This window comes from Anguilla anguilla, chromosome 17, assembly GCF_013347855.1.
Source record: "Anguilla anguilla isolate fAngAng1 chromosome 17, fAngAng1.pri, whole genome shotgun sequence".
Taxonomy (NCBI): domain Eukaryota; kingdom Metazoa; phylum Chordata; class Actinopteri; order Anguilliformes; family Anguillidae; genus Anguilla; species Anguilla anguilla.
The window spans coordinates 10,389,228-10,396,933 of NC_049217.1; positions in this window are offsets into that span (position 1 = coordinate 10,389,228).

A 7,706-nucleotide genomic window follows, 5' to 3' on the forward strand; every position below is an offset into this window, starting at 1 on the left:
TCGGGGTAGTTTGTTTACGTAAATCCCAGCAGAGAAGGATTAGCAGCCGTTTGTCTTGTTGGACATTTTTTGGATTATAAATTATCATAATCATCAACCGGAGGAGTCTATTTCAGCCCTCCTTTGGGAGGGAAGACTGCTTTGTAATGTCTAGTGTTTTTTACAAATCAAGACAGGGTTTTTTGCATCAAAGTGCAAAGTCTTACTGTATAGCGCTGCACCTTGATTCAATGACTGATCAATGCAATAATTTAAGACCAAGTTATTGTTAGACACTGCTGTCTAATTGTGCTGTTTCATGGTCAATGGGATTTAAGGATTTGGCTAATAACTAGATTTATCAGTCATTGGGTTAATGCAGGATTTTCTATGCTGAAAAAGCCAAAATGTGGAAAAAAAATACTGTGTTCTATGAGCATATATATTATAAGATCCTTTTTTAAGATTACAATGAGCAATGACCCAGACTTGAACCACAACAAAATTATCCTCCTTTTTCTCCGAGCCAGTCATCTTTTGGTGTCTGACGTGTGTTGTTTATTGATGATAATATTTATACAGCCATTGTAGCATTGCTAGATTCAAAGAGAAAATAATTCATTTGAATGAAAAGGCAAAAACTAGATGTCACGCCCGCGAGACAGTGTAGGTGGGGGAAAAAAAATCTCAATGTGGACATCCATACTTTTGGGTTTGAGTGAGATCGTTTGGGTTTGCAAAGTTAAATCCATTTGTAAATAAAGCGTTCAGTGCAGGAAAGTCAGACACTGAAGCATCATAGCTACAATTCACTTATTCACTTCCAAACTTTATTTGTAGCTTATTTCATCTTGCTAATCCCACTTCTGTTTCAAGTGTCAATAAAATTATGAACAACATTTATTGTGTTATTATTGTGAGTTGGCATATTGTGACAAAAATAGTCATGTTTATCAGAATACATGTGAATTAATGTAAAAAGCTGTTTTTGAAATGTCCTGCGTTCGAATTAAGCAACAGTTCATGTGCTGGCACGACCACTGTTTATGGATAAACTACTGATAGATCATCAGGGTCACAACTCCTATCTTCAGCTCTCATTGTCTAAAGTTATATGTTTGCATATATGCAAGTTACTCTGTATATGAGCCTCTGTGAAGTACCTAAACAAAAAAGTTATGCACTGCTAATGATTGCTACTGTGAATTTCACTGTGTTAATACTTATATATTTTTTTATCTATTTGGTTTATTTCAGCTATGTGTAGCTTCTACATCACACTAGTGTCAGTTATAGAGCTCATTTCCATCTAAACAAGAAACACACCACAGGCATACAGTATATGCACATAGCAGCTAGAAGAATAATTATGAATTCAGAGTTCAAACAACAATTACTCAGATAATTAAAGATGTTTAATAATGGCAAACACTCTGCGGTACCTGCTGCCTGATGGCATGGATAGAAAAAGCCTATGTGCTGGTTGGGAATAATGACTGAATGGGTCGTGCTCTGTTTAGACAATCTCAATTCATCTGCAAATGGGTGGTGAAATCTTGTGAGCTCTTGAGCAGACAGTCTTTTGTATGGCTTTACGCTCTTGTACAGTGGCCATAACAGACTTAACAGTCTGTTAAAATGCTCTCAATAACACAGTGATAAAACAAGAGTGTTGGTGCTTACTCTAAATTTCCTCAGAATTTTCCTCAGAAAATAGACGCAGTTGTATTTCATTTGTAATAATGCTGTTGTCAGAGGCCCACATTAGATAGCTGGAGATTTGCAAGCCAGGGAATTTTCAGATATTTACAATCTCAACAGCTTCCCCATTTACAGTTATGGGAGTGTGTCTCATGGTAATTCACCTGAAATTCACAACAAGTCCTTTAGTTTTGTGGCCATCTAACTCCATAGTCAAATTGTTAGTCTCATACACATTGTGTCCCAACCTTATTTTTGGTTCAGAACTTGCATTGTGGGCTGTTTGAGGCATTGTGATAACGTCAGTGGCTGGGTGAGGGATATCCCCTTGAGTGGACGGAAAAACTGTGTTGTAATTTTTGAGGACAACAGCACCCTCTAGTAGCTGTTCTGGAGAAGAGTCCTTTCTTGTAGATGGTTGCAATTATGTGAGGCAACATTAGATGGCAGTACAACAGAATTAATACAGTGTAATCATAGACGTAGTTAAAGACTGAATTTATTTTTATTTGTTTGTTTGTTTGTGATGCATACAGAATGACATGTACAGCTTTCTTATTTCCTGTAGCTTTGCTGACATAGAGGGGGAAAGGCCCTTAAAAGGTGAAGTGATTGTAAAGGCGATATTTCCCCGTTAAAGGGAAATTAATTCCTCTCTAATGAGCTCTGATTGGCAGCTTCTGTCCAATGAACTTGTATACTGGAGGTGAACTCATTTTTTCTAGTTGCTATTTAACACATTTCATTATGGCACTGAGGGATCTGTCTCTCTCCGTCTCTCTCTCTCTCGGACAGCATTGTGCAGCAAGTTTCTTTGAATTTTTAACTTTAACTGTTTACTGTCTGGCAGAGTTCTGTATCTTGCACTGTTTCTCACTAACACACTCACACAGACTTTGACTTTTTGGAGCCAAAATGAAGGATCTTAAGTAAGAAATTGTCTACAGCTACCTTTTGGGGACTCTTCATTACCCAAATTTAAAGTTCCCTTCAACCGCTTTAAAAATACATTAACCATCAGCCTAAATTATTTTTTAGTGAGAGCTGAAATTCACATAATGACCACACAGTGGCGGTCTTGTCCTTTAGAGGAAATCCAGTTTTGTGTATTTTCTCATTCTCAAGTAAGAATGTTTTTGCACCTGTTTCTGTGTAAACGGGTTCTAACCCAGTATTTGTAACTAGTGAATGGCAAGATCTGTTTTAAGTAGGTCCAATTTTTACATTTTTTTTTTTTTTTTTTTTTTTTTTTACATCTTTTTACATCTACATTTATACATTTTCCCTACTTTTTTTCTTTGTCTTCTGGGAAATGTTATACACAGTGATTATGTGTTTTTGACCATTTGTTCATTTAAACATTTTTGAACAAAGAAGTGGAGTTATATCCATGTCATATTATGGTGATTATGCATTTTACTTTTTATCAACCTGCATCAAATGAGTGTCTTTCCTTTATATCTTTCAAATGGTAAATTTGAACATTTTTCAGCCATGGGTGACTGTCAGTCACTCTACCCTCGATTGGAATGTGATCTCCCCTACCCTCTGTAAATGGAATGCATTTCTAAGAAGAAAAACAATTTGGATTGCATGTCAGAGAGAGTGATGGACTTTATTTTTCTCATTGCGTACAGATCTGGCAGCTGTGCTGCTCTGGCAACTGCGCTGTTCCTCTTTGAGGACACAAAGGTCGCATTAGGTCCCTCCTCTAAGGGTTGTGCTGAATGAACAATGCAGCCATACAAATCCAGCAGCTATTCACACAGTGTGGTGTTCAGTGAATAAAAATAAAAATAATAATAATAATAATGAATTGCATTTATAAACCTCCTCAACCTCAACCATCATCAGTGTTTTGTTTCATTTCGAGACCTTGAGGTACTCCCTGTTCAAAAGGCACGATATTTAATTTCTTGCGGTTTTATCAAGAGCAATTTTATATGAGAGCTGGATTATGCACTGTGATCACTACATGATAGCACTGATGTAAAAATAAAAAAAACTTACAAAAGATTTATATGCTGAGCTGTGTATATATTCTGATAGGAATCAACGTTGGATTTTGGTCCGATGCATGGTAGGGTTAGGGTTAGGGTTAGGGTTGGATTTTGGTCCGATGCATGGTAGGGTTAGGGTTAGGGTTAAGGTTAGGGTTGGATTTTGGTCCGATGCATGGTAGGGTTAGGGTTAGGGTTGGATTTTGGTCCGATGCATGATCTTCCCTTGCGAAATCGTGACACGAGGAAATCGTATAAAAGTAGAAAAAACGGCCTCGTGCGCGGCCACGTTTCCTCGGCGCAGAAGTGCTGGTCGCGGCAAGAGTGTAATCAAAAAAGAATCCGCTGATCTTGTCCGGCACTTGAATAAAATATGTAAATGGCTCAGTGTGAGCAGACCAGACACTCAATGCGATCACACCCATGCCCTTACATTACATTGCATTACAAGCATTTAGCAGACGCTCTTATCCAGAGCGACTTACACAACTCTTTACATACGCTGCATCCGTTTATACTGCTGGATATATATACTGAAGCAATGCAGGTTAAGTACCTTGCTCAAGGGTACAACGGCAGTGTAATACCCAGGAATCGAACCTGTGACCTTTAGGTTACAAGACCAGTTCCTTATCATTCCTTATCACATGACCTGCTGATGCAAGAATGATTTGACATATGCCCCCATCGCCACCCCCCCACCAAGTGTTGAAAACAATGACAATTGTTGGTGGAGTTTACATATGCTGCCTCCTATTAAAATATGGAATATCCCTGATGCATCTGGCCGATTCTCAGACTGGACCCCGTAGCTCCTGCCCTTCAGTAGAGGGACATCATGGCTACGCTGATCGATCGGCTTGTAATCTCTCTCTCTCTCTGGAGCGCACAGTCCTGCGTGGCTCAGATACAGAAGACTGACCGTGCCTGTCAGTATGTGTCAGTGATCAATCGGGTATCCGGGCAGCAAACGGGGTGAGACCTTTGCGGATTAACGTGTCTGTCAAAAATAAATAAGAGTTCCCTTCGAACCCCGAGCAAGTGTAAGAAATTGCCCTTTGTACGTCATGGCTGGCGAGAGAGCTTACGGTCAGGGTGGAGAGAAGGTCACGGGTCTTGACAAAGCGCTTGTTCTCCGTGTGGCGGCACGCCCCCGTGGGCAGGCAGGCATCGAACCCTGAGCCGTGTCTATCGCGTTATCCGGGGAGGGGAGAGAGAACCGGCGCTGGGGGCCGTCCTCGCCCCCTCATTGGGGTCCAGTGGGCGAGCGAGCGCTCTCGTGTGCTGTGGGCCACGTGTGAAGTGTGTGCTCGTCTGAAGCGGTGGCTGAGCAGCTCGGCCGGCGGACCGCCACGGCTGGAAACGCGCGCCGCGAAAAGTACGCGCTGGAAGGACCACTCTGTAAGAGGCTCTGAATTAGAGCGGCTGGTCTGCACTGCGTTTGTGAATCTTCCATATGAAAGAGAGGGACTGGATGTTTGATACAGGTTATATCAAACCTGTATGATACAATAGGTTAATTATTGTCATTGTCTTACGATGTTACTGTATTACAAACTGGAACGCTCTGTTTGGCCAGATCATAAACTTATGCCTGGTTTTTTCTCTTACCTCCCCCCCCCCCCCCCCCCCCCCCCCCCCCCGCCCCCTAAAAGCATCCAGGGGACTTCTTTAACCCTCCTGTTATGTTGCGGGTCAAATTGACCCTTTTTAAAGTTTGAAAATCTAGGAAAAATACTTAAAATTATTTTTTCAGTATGAAACTTCTTCTACTGGCCTTAATTAGTGTAATCAACATTCTAAATGAAAAAGGTTAATTTCATGTATTTGCAAACCCCCCCTGTATGTTTATATCACCCGGGAACATTTTTGCTGTACCTAAACAATGAACAGAACAGGAGGGTTAAGCCGTTGAAAGCCTCAAAGGCCCTTATCTGCAGCATTCACCCAAACCTGGGGCTTCATTGTGACCGCTCTCCTGGAAAGGTTTATTATCTCTTTGAAGAAACAACAGAAAGCTGTTTAGAGCGCCAGGGCCCAGCATGGCAGCACCATGCCACACGGTCAGCATTGCCATTTGGATTTCAGGTTGGAATGCCCCGAGCTCTTTATAAAAATAGGAAGCTGTGGTGTTCAATTTAAAATAGTACGTCGCAAGTCCTCATTCTGTTCAGGCGAGGCAGCCTCCCAGTTTGAAATTTTCATTTCCAGGCTACAGAAAATTACAGCAGGAATTCAGCTTTTGAGTTCGCTTATGATTGTCTTTGACGCATCGTACTTTAATAATGTAATTAATGTAATGTTGACTTCATTTTTTAAAAGAAAAAAATATATGTATATTTGTTCTTTTGTTGGAGGTATTCAGTACCAAAGCAGAATTGCCTCTTAAATGATTTCAAGTTTGGTCTCCTTTAAAAAAGGCCAATACAACATATCCTTTAATTATATTATTGTGGTGATTAGCTCTGCTTTCTGAGAGCATTTTTTCAGTTCTTAGATAAGCCAGTTCTTGCCATAAAGACATCCTACCCCCTGTTAGTGCTTCTTTATATTGCCCAATCAGGATCAGCGCCCTTTAATACCTGCAATGTGGAGCATTTATGAATGCTGAGGGGGAGGTCAGTTTCGCTAATTATTGCTTTCTACCGCTTTTCTTCTGCTCCTGTGAGTGGGCGGGGAATACTCCAGCAAAGGTCTCTCTCTCTCTCTGGTAACACCAGCTGGAGGTCTCTTTTCCTTGACTTATTTTTAGTTAATTATACGTTGTGATCCTGCATTTGTAAGTGAGTGTATGACTTCTTTTTTGTTTTAATTGTATTACGTCATTTTATATATTCAATAAACACATATAATCCTCCATCTGAAAATGGGCAACGCCTGTGATTGGCTTCTCATTTACACCAGTGAAGACCAGAAACAGCTCTGATTGGCTTCTCATTTACACCAGTGAAGACCAGAAACAGCTCTGATTGGCTTCTCATTTACACCAGTGAAGACCAGAAACAGCTCTGATTGGCTTCTCATTTACACCAGTGAAGACCAGAAACAGCTCTGATTGGCTTCTCATTTACACCAGTGAAGACCAGAAACAATGGCAATGCCTCTGGGCTAGCAGGCTGTACCGATGCCCTCGCTATTGTTTCCGCGGCAGCCAATGATAGTGCGTCCTGCCTTAAGCATGACTCTCCCCCAGTGTAAAACCATGATGGGTGACATGGCTAATAAAGAAACAGATGCCTCAAATGAAGACTCGAAATGAAAACCATCAATCTCCTCCTGCTCCTCGGCCGCTGGCTGTGTCTGTGCGAGACTGCGCTGCGGTGGGGGACGGTGGGGGATGATGTAATGTCATCTGTTCGCCCGGAACCTCGTATACCGTGCACTCCCTTTCATAACAGACCAATCATGGCTCAGACGGTCAATCATAAACCCCTGGTCCGAGTGATTAGTAAAGAATGAAAGATAAGTGGTCCAATCTGGTATGTGTGCAGAACTGTGAGATCAATAAGGCCTCTGGGAGAATTCACACAAATCGCGGTTTTTGATTCTATAAAGAAGCTCCAAAACTGCAGTGCACAAAAAATTTTTTAAAAAGAAAGAAGTACTGCACAGGGGGCAGATGAATTCCAGAAATGCTGACTTAGTTCAGAAAAGGGGCTGGTGGGAGGTTCCTTTTTTGTAAACCCTGGTGCACTGTGCGCTCAGTGTTCTGGTTTGTAATCCTGATCCCGCGAGTGCCCTGGCTGGGGGTGGGGCTGAGGGGCTCAGATTTAGCGAGAACACCTCCCTCTGATCAGCGGGGTTTCCGCGGCCTGCCTGCAGGGGCTCTGTGGGTGGAGTCGGTGTGAACGCGGCGCGGCTCGGCTGGTGGATCCGTGAATGAAAAGCGGCGTGATGAATTCCTGGGGTGCGTTTAGGAGGAGGGGCGTGTCCTCGCCTCTGCTCTCATGCCCATAGAACGGCAGCCCGGCTCATTCTGCATTGAGAGCTGGTTGGCCTTTAGTTATGACTTTGCTATTAAGAAGT